Genomic DNA, 16,788 nt, shown 5'->3' with positions numbered 1-16,788 from the left:
GACCTCCTCTTCCCCATTATGAGAAGGAAAAAAAGAGTGGGAAGAACACAAGAAGACAAATTGATGTCATTTGAAATTAGAGGCAACCTTCTGGCGGGCGCCCGGGGGACAATTTTTCAGACAACCCTCAGCTCCTCCATGTCTAATGCCACTTTGGCACCACTTTTCCTCCCCCGGGGGCCTGCGGATCTGCCGACGTCACTTCCTGTATCTCCGTCGGTGTGGCCCACGTTCGTTGAGATTGAGCCCATCGGCAGGGAAGAGCCAGCGGCAGGAAATTCATTATCATCAGCAAACTGACAGGATAGGGGAGGCTGAGGGATATTTGAAGCCTTCATTTAATAAATGTTTAAGAACGGCTATAACTCGACTTATGTTTATATTACCCTCGCATTTATTGTGCATAATGTGTATATTTATTTGGAGAACGCAATTACAACACAATTATAAGAATTAAAGCATATGTTTTGGAAAAATATTTTGCTTTATTTTCTTTTTATATGCGTTCTTAGAAGACAATGAAATTTCACGATCCACTCCGACCTCCCTGGTAAAATTTTCCACCCATCGGCTTTTCCCTTCCATTTTGCTCACTTTTTCCCACCCATTACCTACCCCCTTCGAGATCCACCTTTCCGCCAGACAGCCACCACTTTGCGAGGGGAAAATTTCTTCCATTTTGCACGTCGGAAGGAGAAAATAAAAAATACGGGTCTCGTCCGGAATTAAATGAAATACATTCCCAGCATAATTATGCTTCTTTCTATCTCACTTTTTCGCCACGCAAAATCCACGTGTGTGTGTGTTGTGCCGTGAATGTTACGTAAACTGTCGACCTTCATGTTCAGGAAGAAAAAAATATCACGAGGATTATTTCCCGCTTTCCTGAGTTTTGTGTGTGTGAGCCGGGCACATACCTACTTTCATTGAGTTGTTTCTCTGGGTGAAAAAGCGCGTTTAAGCTTTTGATGCTCTGATGAGCTTTCGACATTTTTTTCCACACTTCAGGAAAGCTGGGAAGATTTATAAGCAGCTTTTGTAGAGGGGAAGTTTGTTTGGAGAAAGAATTTTGTATGAACTTTGCCTTATGTTATGAAAGTATAAGACAGTACGTGATAAAACTTCTTCCTTATAACCCGAGCAGGTGGAAATACCTTTTTTCTATCATCAAAAAATAGTACAAGAATATCTGATAACAGATAATTTTATTTTCCAGATGAGTAATTCTCTACGAAATCAGCTGATTTCGACAATTTTTTATTTTTTTTATTTTTTCATTTGGTTCAAACTTAATGGGGGCCTTTACTATGATCAACGAAGCTATTTTGTGTCATTGGTTCATCCATAAAAGTCTCCATACAATTTTGGCAGCTGTTCATACAAAAATGGTACGTAAATATTCAAACAGCTGTAACTTTTTAGTGAATTTACTGATCAATTTGGTGTCTTCGGCAACGTTGTAGGTATTGTTGTTGAAAAAAATAGGTAGATGGAAAAAATACCGATTTTTTAATTAACTTTTTTTTTACAAAAACTCAATTTCCCAAAACTTTTTTACTTTTTTTATTTTCGAGATTTTTGATATGTTTTAGGGGACAAAAACCCGCAACTTGTGAGCCATAGAGAATTATGGTAAAAAAATCTTCCACCGACTTATAAAATTTGAAAAATAGTGATTTTTGGAAAAAAATCCGAATTTTACAAAAAATAATAATTTTGACCTAATTTATTCCATGTAAAATTGAATTTGCAATCGAAAAATACTTTGCAGATTTTTAATAAAGGGCCCAATTTTCAAAATATAGCCACCGAAAGTTTACTTTCAGCGAAATATTTGAAGTTTTTCGATTTTTTTTTTAAAAGGGACTATAAGTGACCATTCCTAAAAATATTTGTTTTGAATGTTCTGAAAATTTGCTGTAAAATTGTCCAAGAGACATTGAAGATTTGACCTCTGGTTGCTGAGAAACACGAAAATTGAAGTTTTCCAAGTCTCACCCAAACAACCCACCATTTTCTAATGTCGATATCTCAGCAACTAATGGTCCGATTTTCAATGTTTAAACAGGAAACATTCGTGAAATTTTCCGATATTTTCGATAACAATATTTTGATATTTTTTAACATTTTAAAAGGGTCAAACATTCAATATTACGCCCTTTTGAAATGTTAGTCTTGATTATACAAAATTCAAAATATTGGTCGATTTTAGCGTGACATACTTTATGAATGACGCCATTATACACCTGTCCAGTTGTTTTGCAATAATTAGTTTCCGATATATCGTAGTACAGTCCTACTCTAAAGAGATTTAGAATATTTAAATCCAAAATGGCGATGATAAAATATTGAAAAATGCATTTTTTAATATTACAGGCAATCAACCATTTAAATTTGACTAAAATGGGGTCACAGAACTCGAATTCGATATTTATAGTAAGAAAATTAAAGATACGTTTTTTTTTATTCCTGATTTGATTATCGGAAAAGAACCGAACTTCGGATAATCGAAACTTCGGATAATCGAATCTGGACTGTATCAAGGAAAAGTTTTTTTGCGAGAAAAAAAAAGTTTTTGCGGTGCTGTAGATTGGAATTTCATAAAAAATCTAAATATTGTTTAGTGCATCAAAAATAATGTTTAGTGCATCACCAAAAAAGCCTCGATTCTTTAAATGACGACAACTCTGCAAATATGCGTCCGATTTTCAAGATCAAAACATTCGTAAAATGTTCTGTACTTTTGCTAAAAAAAATGTTCAAAATTTTGTAATGAACCCCACCATTTGATATGGAAAAAAAAACGTTTTGGGGTAAAAACTTTTAACATAAGTTATTTGACTATTTAGACGTTTATCAAAAATTATGATTTTTTCAAAAAAATAGCAAAAATGCCAAAAAAATTTGACCATTTGTGTCATAGCTTATTTGATGCCATTTTAGTTATCTAAAACATAATAAAAAAATAGATTTAAAAAAAATAGATTTAAGAAATTGTAATTTTGCGCAATTAAATGTTTTAACAGTCGAATTAAAGAAATGGGTAATTGTTTTTCATGTGTAGGTACTTATTTTTTCCTGAAAATAATTTTTTGAATGATGCATCCTAAACCACTTTGATGTTTTTCACCACTTTGATGTTTTTTTCTGAAAAAAAAAAAAAAACGTAGACGACTAATGTTAAACCGGTGAATGTTACCTTTTACAGCCGTAATGTTTCCCGTTTCTCAGTAAAATCAGTTTAGGGCAGTTTGAAAGATATGACAGTAAACCAATTGAAAATATTACTTAAAAAACGTTACTTAATCCACCTTTAGGTGGTTGGTGCCTTCCTCTCATTTATAGTGATTCCAACTCCCCTAAAGTGTCCACATGTTTATGGATCCCCCTAGAGCGTCCAATTTCCCGTCCCGGGAAAAAAAATCCCGGGAATTCCCGGGATTTCCCGAAAAAAAATATTTCCCGTTTCCCGGGAAATTTGTAAATTTCCCGGGAATTCCCGAAATTCAAGCGGAAGTATACATTTTCTTAAATTTTTGGAACTATTTTTTGAAATTGCTCTGAAAAAATAATAAATGAACAAACTCAACATGATTTTGTTCAATTAAATGTATTATTTGGTTTATATATAATTAATCAGATTATCAGAAATTATGATTTCAGAATTATTTCTGATAATATTAATTTTTGAAGCAACTGGGAATAGATCTTGCTTAATGAGTATTAAATTATTACAATTAGGTAAGCTTTTAACAGATTGATGTTATTTCATCAAAACAATATTAACTCCTTACCTCCACATTCAATTTGAGATGTTTTTACGTTTTTGTTTACCATGATCAAATGAGATAAAAATCGAACTTGTGCAAAAAGAATTAATTCAATTGGTTGAATACATGGTACTAAAGAAATTACAATTTGAAGTAAAAGAATTATGGAGCACTGGTGCAACTACAGGTGTTAGAGGGTTAAATGTGGAAAAAATAGAAGACTTTTTGTGGAATGATGTTAATTTATCGTATAATTTCAATCATGAAAAAAAATCATTGAAAAATTACATTCTATTGTTTGTTTTCAAAAAATGCAAAAATATATAATTTTGTTGCATAATATTAATTAAAACCAAGATCATAACAATTTTCAATAAATTTAAAATTTCCCGGGAATTCCCGGGATTTTCCGGGAAATTGGCTGAAAATTTCCCGTTTCCCGGGAAATTTGTAACCCCGGGAAATTGGACGCTCTAATCCCCCCTAATAAAAATAAGTGATGAGTAAAAAAACAGACTACCAACAGACTTTTTGTCAAGATTATACAGACACGGCCTTTGAGGAAAATGGCATCTCTCTACTCGGCTTTTTCGTGGCGATCAGACCCGACCAGTTGAGGTTATGTGAATTTAGACCATTTTTAAACTGCTTGTTATTTAAGATAGGTAAGTCAGATCTTGAAAATTCTTACTCCACCCAAAAGGTCTTCTCATATGCATTCTAAAAATATATAACATGTGAGGGTTTCATGAAAAAACCACTCTTTTTACCATAATTTTAATTTAATATGAAACAGTTTTTTTAACATAACTTTTTAAATACATGATAAAACTGCATGAATTTAAATAGCAACTTAGGGGACGTTAAGACGGATCGATAAAATCCATTCCGGCCAAAATCGGTTGAGCCTGTGACGAGATATTCCAGTGACATTGATTTGGTATACATGTCTGCATGCAGCCAAACACACAGACATTTGCTCAGCTGGTGATTCTGAGTCGATATGTACAAATGAAGGTAGGTCTAGGAGGTCTAATTAAAAAGTTCATTTTCCGAGTGATTTTAAAGCCTTTCCTCAGTAAGGTGAGGAAGGCAAAACCTTTCCTCTATTTTTTTACCATTGTCAATTGTTCTGTCTAACGACTAAAATTTTTCGTCCAACGTTTAACGTGAACATCTAACGTATAATGTCTAACGTCTAACGTCCATCGCTAACGTCTTAGTCTAGCATCCAAAGGCTAGAAGTTAAAATATTAAATAAATTTATTGGAACATCTGTTCGTTTTTGTCTGCTTATTTTCAACAAGAGACAATATTCTTCCTTTGATCAAAGATAATTCCTATCTCGCTGCCGTAACGGCAAACAGCTAATCAACATCGAAGATCAAAACACATTGCGAATTTCGTGTATTGATTATTTACTGCGCCTCAACCCACCCACTCCATTGCCCGATAACCATCACCATCATCGCATTCACTTTCATCGCCTGCTGATATCGAACTGTCTTATTGCCATCGGCCACGACGGCTTGTCACCCGACAGCCAAACAACAAAGCGATGACAAGAGATCAAAACCTTATTTGTACTCATCGCCGAACTGCCGCTTCGCTTCTGACCTATTGCCTACGGTTGAACCACGATGGTTTGATATCTTTCTTTCAGGGGTTGACAAATTCTAACAAAAGTGGGACAATCATTTTTTGAATCAAAAATGGTACTGCTCTTTGACAGACTCACTTTAGCCATTTTGTATTGTTTTGCTTGACTTTCACTTCAAACAAAATATAAACAATAGCCGCCATTGTTTAATTTGAAGGTTACTACATTGAACCTCCGGTGGTCACTTGCTCAAATTATTTTTTACGTTAGGCTCTTATGAATTGTTACTGCTTAATTTAAAAGTAAAGGTAAGTTTGACATCAATCACTGTCCAACTGTCAAAGTTTTACTGTACCAAGATTGTCTACACTAAGTCTGTGCCTTCTCTCTCTCTCTCGCTGTCTTGTCAATTTTGCGCGCCAAAACGCAAATATTTGGCCAAGTTGTGTCGAAAAAACAATCTGTAATGCACACAGACTACCGAGCTGGAGCTGTCTTTTGGACCTTCTTTTGCCCGTGAGGCCTTTGGCTTCTGTCTTCCGACCTGACGGTGGTGTTGGCTCCGGTGCGGTGGAGTCACTTTTCATCTTTCATTTGTTCTCTCTGTCGTCGTCGTCGTTTCTGGTTATTTGGTGGGTGAGCTCTTCTTTTCAAGGTTTCAATTTTCCCAGCCTTTAAGTTATATTTTTTGTGTGTTTCTCTTTAAGCGAAAGGTTTGCTAAATGTTGGACGACTTTAACAAATTTTCAAAAAAACTCATGATCATGGTTCATGTTTGGAATTGTCTAAGTGTCACTTTTCCACACAAGTGCTGAAAAGTACAGTGTTGGCAGTTTCGTAATTTGAGAACGTCAGGAAAAGTAAGTAGTTTCACAATAGAATTTGTTCAACAACTGTCAAACTACCCGTTTGGCACATCTTTCAGCCTCGGCACTGTCAAAACGATGTCCTCCATAATCCACACAAAACGCAGAGCGGCCAAACCAACTTTAGGTCACATACACACACACTTGAGAGATATTCAGCCAGCAGTCCAGTGACTTTTTGCAGCTTCCGTCGCTTCTCCGGATGCGTATTCGTGTACGAGAGCTAAGTCAAGCAAAACGACCATTAGCAGGTCCCTGAAATATTCACACGTTCCAGGCACCACCCCGCACATTCCAAGTAGCTTGGAGGTGGCATAAAATATTCACTACCCCCAAGTCATTACGCGTGGCGTCCTTGACAAGAAAACGCGGGCCAGAATTAACCTTCCAGTCGGTGGACCAGGTCAGTTAAGCTGGGCTTTACGATGCAATGTGAAACTGGCAACACTTGCGTGACACGTGGAAGGGAAAATTAATGAAATTCCCTTCGCTCCCTTGAGCTGAGCTGAGCTGCTGTAGCAGCAGTACAAATTGATTAATTAATATCGATAAAATTGTGTTTTATTTATTGTTTTCTCTCTCTCTTTTTTTGTTCCTCTTGCGTGCAAGTACAAACGCTTTTCCGAATTGATTCCCTAATGAGTATTGACGGTTGGAAAAATGTGTTTAATTTATCGCCATACCTGCACGAAATCGCAATTGTGTCGCATTTGCATGAGAAAGTTGTTTATTGTAGTTTTATTGGGCCAGGAGCTTTTAATTGAGTGCTCTAAAAGTGTCATGATTTTCTCACTTCAATAAAAGGAGATACAACTAGTTTCTTAATCACTAGTTTTGATTGTTTTGTAACAGTGTGTAACAAAATCTTCTGATGTCAAAATTGCGCCTCGGAAATTCCTTCTGGAGGTTGTTGGGGGGACTATTCTGAGTCAGAAAAATCGATTCCCAAAATATTCTGTCGGTGAAAACTGATTTTATCTCGATTTGAAGTTTAAAAATATTAGGTTTTTAAACTTCAAATCGAGATAAAATCACCTTAAACCTCAAAAATACGTGAAAATCTCGGTCTAACTCTGGACAAAAAGTTAATTTTCATCAGGATATCAATTCTTAGTTCCCAAAATATATTCCTGACATAGTAAACCTTAAATCGGTCCATTAGTTGAGTCCCAGCGTCATCAGGAGGTGTAAAACAGTGTTATTTCTTAAAAAATATTTTCAATTTGCTCTGGTAAAAGAACTGTATGTCTGAATTCAAAAACTTATGTTGTAGCATTGTTGCAAACAAAATGAAGAACAATTTTGCAGAAAAAAGTATGACATTTTATCAATTTTCAGTAAAGATGTTGCCAATTTTCAAAATTCTTCGATATTTAACTCATTCCTGTTATAAACAGCTTCTACGATCATACTCAGTAGGATGTAACAAAAATTACTTTTTGGCGTGCATTCAGGGGCTGGTTCCGTTGGGCGTACTTAGCTCAAATCCCAAATATGAGCTTGATAGGACTTAACAGGAGCTGTCGCTTTGCATTTGAATTTTAAATAGGATTTAACCCGTAAAAGACATGTTTTTCAAAAATGTAGATTTTAGGCACATTGGCCACTGAAGCGTTTATTTTCAACATCATTGGCGTATAGGCCAGATTCTTGCGCATCTTTGGTACCTGAAATTTGGTAAATATCTATCTATTTTTAAATTGCTGTATTTAAACTTTGACTTTAAAATTTAAACTACACAACATTTTTAACAGGCATTTTCAGGGAAATCATGTAATGTTTTACACAATGAAGATGGTTGATTGTAAATTTAGCATGCCATGGATTATAAATTTGAAGTTTTATGCATTTTATAACACAAGACATTTTTTCTTTGTCACAAAAAAATCCAAAGGAATGTGAAAGAATGTTTTTCAAAATTTCATTGAAAGAAAACGCAAAGTAGTTTGTTCTTTTTCCAAATCTCTATGAAATGTATTAAAATAACGATGAAAGTAAATAAGAAGAGAATAATCTAGAAAATATGAATATTTTGAAATAAATGTTTTTTTTTCAATCAAATTTGGCATTGACAATTTCGGAATACTATAAAACATTACCATTTTATAATTTTTTAGAATTGTCAATAACCAATGTTGAACAAAATTTTATTGATAGAATTTAGTGTAAACTTTTTTGGAATACTCAAACATGCCTTGTTATTTCACTTATGTTACTTTTTTTAATAAATCGTTTTGGAGCAAATTACTAAAATCGCAGTTTAGTAAGAATATTTGAAACGTAAATTGTACTGATGAAAATCCTTCAAAGAACACTCAGTATTATAATTATTTCTTTGCGTAAAAATTACTAGCCCTAATGATAAGGAACATTCGTTAAAAAATTTGCTAATATATTTGATTTTGAATTTTTAGTTTGTTGTTTGCAAAGTGGATTGTTTTTTCTGGTTTTTTTTTTCAGTTGAATGTAGAGGTGGTCGAAATCGCTCTTTTTAGGAGCCGCTCATAAAAAAGAGCGGCTCTTTTGAATGAATCTTACGCTCTTTTAAAAATTTGGTTAAAAATGCTATTTTAAACATGTGTGGGTGCTCTAAAATTCTTTGTGTAAATTTGGGTATTCGGCGCCGTCGCTCCGTGCCATACTTTCATACACTTAGGAGCCCAGGGTGGCGAAGTCCTTGTAGATAAAAAGGAAGACACTAGTGGTTGGTACTAGCAATGGTGGCCGAAAGCAATAAAGACAACTACGTTTTTTTCGTGTGATTTTTTGTGTTTGAAATTGAATTTTAATCAATAATTTGAAGAAAAAAAAAAACGAGACCATTATTTGCTTGCAAACCGTAGGTCTGGCAGTCTAGTATTTTGAAAAAAATTCCATTTAATTTTACGAAATTTTATTTCTATGTGTTCATATATTGGTAAAAATGCAATTTAGTGTCTTTTTATGTGTATTGATGAAAAGGTTGCAGTAGACTGCCAATAAAATATGTCGATTCAGCTTTCACCATGTTCGGAAATAGCCTTTCTTTAACTTGCCGTTTTTTAGCCAAAAGTGCTTGAAAAAGTACAAGTTAGACAACTTCTACTTATAAGGCATTAATATATAAGCATTGAAATGTTTAAAATTACATTTTTAATCCTCAAAAGCAAATATAATACTACAATTTGTTGGTAATTCAATGAATTATATTTTTAAATAAAAAAAAAACAGAGGTTTAGAAATCTGTTCATCTTGGAACGATTATTTCAAAAGATCGGCGTTACAAAAAATAACCGCGGCTCTTTTTGTGAACCATGGTTCATTCGCTCTTTATAATGAACCGGCTCTTTGAGCGGCTCGCTCTTTTTTTGCCCACCTCTAGTTGAATGTAACAGTTAACAACGACAAAAAACGCATTTTCTAGTTTAATTTCAGTTTAATTTTGCAATTAAAATTTGAAAAAATATTTCATATGTTCAGACACACAAATCATGAAAAACGATGATTGACGAAGTGTTGACAATGAGTGACAGCAATCTATCATTTCATATCAGAGAGTAAAGCGTCTTTCACTCGACTACGCGCTCTACGCTGAGTTTTGCTTTCTCTCAGCAAACTGCAATGAAAGCAAGCAGGGCGATTTGGGAACTGACCGCGATTTACGTCCCTTTAAACTTTTCTGGCAAAATGGTTTTTTGGTAGCTTTTGAGGTTTAACACTGTCGACTGGGGAAGATTGTGAAAATGGGAATATGAGAGAAGAATTTCAATTGCGACTGTGTAAACACAAAAACGTGGTCGGCTTATTTGGCGCTGAGCATTTCAGAACGGAGAGTAGAGCAATGTTAAATGGGGCATGAGTTTTCAGGCATTACAGTTGCAGTTTCTGAGATATAAGATTTCGATATTTTGACAATCCTGATTACAATGATTGTAATTCAAACATGCAAAATATACCTTTTCGTGAAAATATTGTTTTAAGATTTTCCAGATCCTTGTGAAACATATCTAAAAATGGTGGATTTTGTAAATAAACATGCAAAATATACCTTTTCCTGAAAATATTGTTTTAAGATTTTCCAGATTTTCTGTAAGTTTTTTGAAAACTTTTTCTTACTCTTGTCTATTCCATAGTTATAAGTAATAATTTTTCGATTGAATTACGGTGTAAAACACAGCTGAAAGGAACACCAAAACTCTGTTGTGTACCTAAATGAACTCATTGTAACTTGATTATTCACAAATAAAACCGAATGAATGAATGAAAGATTTTCCAGATCCTTGTGAAACATATCTAAAAATGGTGGATTTTGTATTTAAACTGATAATTTGAAAACAGGACAAAGTGTTTGGTTCTTCTGGTCTAGATTTGGATTGTCCTTAGAAAAAAATTATAACCTGACAAACCTCTGATTTCGTCAAGGAAAATCACGTATTTGTATTGTAAATAAGTCAACATCCAGTTCCATACAAAAAATCCTTTACGCAACAGTTTCAGAGTGCGGCAACAGTGCGTCCGAGACCGAAAATTTGCCCATTCATTGTAATTAAGTAGCGTTCATTTGTCTTGGGTGTTTGCGTTTTTATTACTGTTATGGATCAGCTATTTTTCCTCTGCCGGCTCTTTGGTGGCTTTTCTCGGAAAAATGCCATCCAGTCACGTTCGTTCTGTTGATATTGGCGCTCGCATTGTTTCGATATTGCTCGATGTGCTCTTTTCTGTTGTTTCGATGATCGGCATTATTGTGACGGGCCTGCGAGACGAGTGGAAATGACATTTTGCTTTTACTTTGTTGTTTTCAGCGTGCGACTAATTGGATTTTGTTTCCTCTTTGTTCGTTGATCACGATTTTCATTAAAAGTGTACAGTACAACTATTTGTTGTGAAATTTTCAATTATATTTTCTAATTTGTTTACCAAACAGCTGCTTCCGGATAATTTTCTAAGTTATTATCCTCTAGTGTCATTCCGCTCATCTCAGAGATAATCTTCCCACACAAACACTATATATCAATTTTGAATATGTAAATAGCCCAAAAGAGCGGAAAATAATACAAACACAAATGCCACACCAATTTGAATAAATAGCTCCACATTATGGAAATGTTGAATGTTGTTGCTCTTAACACGCGGGCACAATATTGCGAAAACCCGTACTCTGCATTTGTACACAAAGAGACACTAATAGAAGTCATAAATAAATACGATTTCAACCCTCCCCCGCAACATTAAAGCAGCAAGGCACGAACTCAAGCAACAAAAAAAAAAGGATATTCACCAGATTCACGCAACAGACACTTTCCCAATTGAAAAGGCTTAGTGGTGTAAGATGTCGCAGAATTTCGGCGGCGAAAAGTTTTCAATAAAATTCAAATTTCGAACCCGCTTTCCTTCACGTGCGAGGAACAGCAATCGAGGGGTATTAAAATGGGAAAAGGTTGGAAGGAGGGGGAAGGAGTAGAAGTGGAAAACGATTCCGATGTTAGTCGTCATTTTGAGCTTTTGCCTTTGCTCTGAACAAATATAAACACTTTCGTGGATTACTCCTCTAAGGGCCTAGTTTTCTTAAAAATTGCTTGAATAAATAAAATTATTTTCTTTTCTTAACTTTTCAACAGTACGTGGAGTTTTTTTTTAAATTTTGCATGGAAAAAAAATGTTTTGTAGTTTTTATGCATTCTTTATTTTAAAAAAGACAATAAACTGCAAGAGCTTTTTTACAAAAAATATTATTGTGTAACATTAAAAATCGATTCAAAGTTTGCTAAGATCTCAATCTCAATATTTGACATAACAAAGCACAATCAAGCCTAATTTTTAATACTGTATTTAATGATTCAAAAAAATGAGTTTGCATCGAGTTTCATACAACATTTGTGCAATTCCCAAAGACACTTCTGAAATGAATTTTTAAGTGAAACATTTGTTTTCCCCATTTTAGTTAGACGGCCGTGTGTATGGTCAATTAAAAAACCAAAACAGTGTTGAAAAGTATAGTACAAGTTATGAAAAGTTTAACAACACTCAAAAAAGCAAAATATTCATTATAACTCCTTTTTAAAATGTCAGTTTTGATTCAAAATATTGTTTTTGGAAAGATCGAAAAATTTCAAAAATGTTTCATATTTTAAAATTGAAATTGGACCATTAGTTGCTGAGTTATCGACATTAGAAAATGGAGGGTTGTTAGGGTGAGACCTTAACAAAAAAAAATCCTGTTTTTTTTATTCGTTGTATCTCTGCAACCAGTGGTCCAATCTTCAATGTTTCTTAGATGAAATTGTAGGAAATTTTCTGAACTTTTCGAAAAAAATATTTTCGATGTGGACAATCATGAACACTATTTAAAAAAATCGGAATTTCTCGGACAAAATTTCACTTTGAATGGCTTTATTTTTAAAAAGGGTGCAATTAATAAAAAAAATGTATAGTACCGTAAACCGGGGTGACATTGATAGGATTTTAATTTATTTTTGGAATATTTTCCAACTTGTGAGGGTTTTCTCAAGACTTTTATTTTTTAAATATGTACTAGGGTAGGCCACACAAGGTCCATGCACTATTTTTGAAAAAGGTTTTTTCAATAGTGATTATATAAATAATTGCGTTGAAAATTCTTATTTTGAATACTTGGGTGACTTTGATAGTCATAGTTTTTGTTGTTAACATCAGTTTAAAGGTGTTCAAATGTTATTTTTACGTCGAATGTACCATTGTTAAGGTTACCAATATAGTTTTTAACAAAAAAAATCAATGTTTGTATTAAGTTAACGATGTTCATAAGCTTTTCAACAAAATACATAAAAAATTTAGGTAAAAATGTTAAAAAGTCAGAATTTTTGCCTGAAATTTGTTAAAAATAGTTTTGTTTATAAAATTATCGATTCACGTTGCATTTTTAACAGAATTTGAAGCACGAATCAAAAGTTTTCAGATTTTGAAAGAAATTTGTTCTACTGAAAATGCCTATAAATATGAAGATTTTGTTAAACTATGTTACAAAAACACATGATATTTATTATTTTCAAATTTCGTTTTCATTCTCCTAGTGGAAAATTGTAAGAAGAATCCGAAAATGCATTCCGTTTTCCGATTTGAAATCATGTTCATTGAGAAAATTATGACACTTTGTGAATTTGAAAATAATTATATTCATCAACGTTTTCTTAATTATAGTTAACTAACTTTTTAAACTTTTCAAAATTGAATGAAAACTTCTTCTAGAAGTACCTTGAACCTTTCTCTACCCCGGTCAGTATGATTCCATACAATTCCGTACGTATTTTATTTGTACTCTTCATTTTGCGAAAAAATCTCAAACCTATCAAAGTCACTCGGCTATCAAAGTCACCCCGTTTTACGGTACTTTTCGATTGCAAATTCGATTTTATATAAAAAAATTATGTAAAAAAAATTTAATACAAGATTAATTTTTTTTACAAAGATCACTAATTTAAATAAAAATCATAACCCGTCGGCAAAATTTTGGTCCATACTTTTAAAATGGCTTGAAAGATGCGAGGTGTCGTCCCCTAAAACATATTTAAAAAAAAATCAAAAATTAATAAATGCGGATTTTGGGAAATTGAATTTTTGTGAAAAAATAAATAAATAATAAATTACCATTTTTCTTTCCGTTTTCTCATTTTTTTCTGAAACTTTGCCGAATACACCAAATCGATCAAAAAGTCCCTTGAAAAGTTACAGATTTTCGAATATCCATTCCCGAATTTGGTGGAGAATTACTCATGAGTTTCTTAAAAAGCTTCAATGCCAAAAAAATTGATAGATTTTTTTAAAGGAGCAGATTCTTAAAATTTATGTCATCAGTTTTTTTTGCATAAATTCAATTTGCAACATTCGCTTACTTTCGTTACAAAATTAACAAAAATTATCTTGAAATTTTCATACATTTTTTGATAAAGTGCGTCGTTCTCAAGACATAGCCACTTAAAGTTTAATTTCAACCAGGCTTAGTGATTTTTCACGCTCAAAAATTGCAATTTTCACGGGAACCGTAATTCTGAAACAAAAATAATCACGGGAATTTTACGGAACGTGGAAATGTTCAAATAACCTGGAAAATTGCATGTTATAATTAAAAAATGAACTTATTCTACATTATTTTGTATTATTCTTCAATTATACATTTTCATCACCAATTTCAACGTGGTACCAGGTAAAAGAAATCTTTTTTTTTAAAGTTATCTCTGATTATTTTCAACGTCACATTATCCACTGGAAAGAAATAAAGCAGATTTTTTTTTGTGATTTTTGTAATTTGTTGTTTTATTGGGTACGATAACTTGTTAGTTAAAACTTTTGATCAGGTCAAGGAAGACACTTTAGGAAATAGGAAAATTACAGAGGATCCAAAATAAACTTGAAAAAGTACTCTAACTCTAAGGCAGAAAATGAGATTGATCAACATCAATATTAAATATTTTAAAATAAATGTTTGCGCATCCGCATGTATTTTTGTTTTTTTGTTTACAAAATATTCTTGCAAAAAAGCTTAGAAGTTTTTTTCTGACTCGCATCTTTTTTTTATTCCTTTTAAAGTTTAAATATTGCATTCAAATTCAAAACATGATTTAACTGTCTTGTCCTACCGAAATTAATAATATAACTTGAATTATATCCGACATTTTTTAGAACTATTTTTATTAAAAAATCAATTTCATTAAAAAATCGAGAAGCAAAAATATAATCTGTATAAAAATCGTCAAAATGACATTTATTTCACTCAAACGCGGAACAGAAAATATTAATAAATAAAAGACAACAAAATACTTTCAAAAATCAAATATAACTTTGCTGCTAACTTTTTGCATAAACATAATGAAAATGATGAGGCTTTGTGATTTTAAACGCTCAAAAATTTACCGATCGCATTTTGTGATGATTCCGAAAATATTTTGTTTGGCTTTAATGATCGTTAATTACTTAACTAAGGTATTCATGGCATTAATTTATTACATAATGTTGTATCAATTTTAATTTTATTCAAAAATGTTTGTTTAACTTCAATTATTTTTATGAATTTCAATTAACATCATTTAATTAACATAAAATAGGCTCACTGGATGAAATATGTGGTAAATGGGTAATTCTCCACCAACTCACACAGCAGTTGCCCCGACCCCTCTTCGATTTGCGTAAAACTTTGTCCTAAGGGGTAACTTTTGTCCCTGATCACGAATCCGAGGTCCGTTTTTTGACATCTCGTGACGGGGGGGCGGTACGACCCCTTCCATTTTTGAGTATGCGAAAAAAGATGTGTTTTTCAATAATTTACAGCCTGAAACGGTGATGAGATAGAAATTTGGTGTAAAAGGGACTTTTATGTAAAATTAGACGCCCGATTTAATGGCGTACTCAGAATTCCGAAAAAACGAAAAAACGTAAAACGTCGAGTAACGGAAAATGGGAGAATTTTTAAAACTTTTTTAGTGTTTTTTTGATGAAAAATACGTTTTTTTTCGGAATTCTGAGTACGCCATCAAATCGGGCGTACAATTTTAACATAAAAGTCCCTTTGACACCAAATTTCTATCCCATCACCAAACAAACAGGCTGCAAATTATTGAAAAACACCTCTTTTTCGCATGTTCAAAAATGGAAGGGGTCGTACCGCCCCTCCGTCACGAGATATTAAAAAAACGGACCTCGGATTCGTGATCAGGAACAAAAGTTACCCCTTAGGACAAAGTTTCACGCAAATCGAAGAGGGGTCGGGGCCACTTTTCCCGATTTCGTGTGAGTTGGTAGAGAATTACCCAAATATATTTATTTGCAAGCATTCATTCATTCATAAAATTCCAAATTTCATGAATTTCACGCTGTCCGCGAAATCGTGAAAATTCACTATCCCTAACGCGGTTAAATGTTTGACCTTGAATAAATAAAATAAAGAGCACGCAACGTAAACAATGACAAACGCTCATCATATGAAGAGTGACAAAAATGCACGGAGTTTTTTCGGTTTTTATTGAATATCTCAGGATTAAATCGAATTTTTGGATCTGTGAAAGCTGCACAAAATGGCGTTCTTAACTTAATTTGGCTAAAAATGCACGTGCGACAAGACAGCATGACAACGACTATTTGTGAAATTTTCTGATCTATTCGAAAAAATATTTTGAAAATTTTGGAATCAAAACTACCGTTTTAAAAGGGCCCATCATTCAACATTAAGCCCATTTGAAATAAAACTTTCTGAGCCGAATAAAAATATTTTCCTAGGATTTGTCCAAAAAATTAAAGTACTCCTCAGTACTCAAATCCTGGAAGGAAGTCCTCTCAAAAGTCACCCCTACTCCCCGTTGCTTTACAAATGGAACAAATTACCAGAGGCATGGTGTTCCGACCAGGAACGACCATGCTCATGCCTTCTTGTATTACAAGACAAAGATAACCCCTGTTTTCCAATTCGGTGGTTTATCCGCCAAGCGGCAGTGGCCGCGTCCGCAAACAGTCAACGAAAATCACGTCCAACCACGGCCGTGCACGGAAGGTCCTAACGAGAACCTTTCTCTCGTTAGGGGGAAGTTTTTGGGCGCAGGGCTTTTTT

The 16,788-nt window shown here is 33.5% G+C and overlaps 1 protein-coding gene and 1 long non-coding RNA gene across 2 annotated transcripts in view; one reads left to right on the top strand and one right to left on the bottom strand.

Moving 5' to 3' along the window:
* The window catches only part of LOC120417021 (guanylate cyclase soluble subunit beta-1), a 113,972-nt gene that overhangs the window by 22,789 nt on the left and 74,395 nt on the right, over nucleotides 1-16,788 (bottom strand). The gene's annotated exons all lie outside the window — the stretch shown is intronic.
* LOC120417024 (uncharacterized) lies at nucleotides 4,366-7,286 on the top strand. Its single transcript, XR_005605414.2, has 3 exons — nucleotides 4,366-6,006; nucleotides 6,078-6,230; nucleotides 6,296-7,286. It is a non-coding gene; the product is annotated as an uncharacterized LOC120417024 (long non-coding RNA).

Source organism: Culex pipiens, chromosome 1 (genome assembly GCF_016801865.2).
Source record: "Culex pipiens pallens isolate TS chromosome 1, TS_CPP_V2, whole genome shotgun sequence".
Lineage (NCBI taxonomy): Eukaryota > Metazoa > Arthropoda > Insecta > Diptera > Culicidae > Culex > Culex pipiens.
Note: the sequence above shows the minus strand (reverse complement) of the source record. Positions and strands in the feature narration are given on the sequence as shown.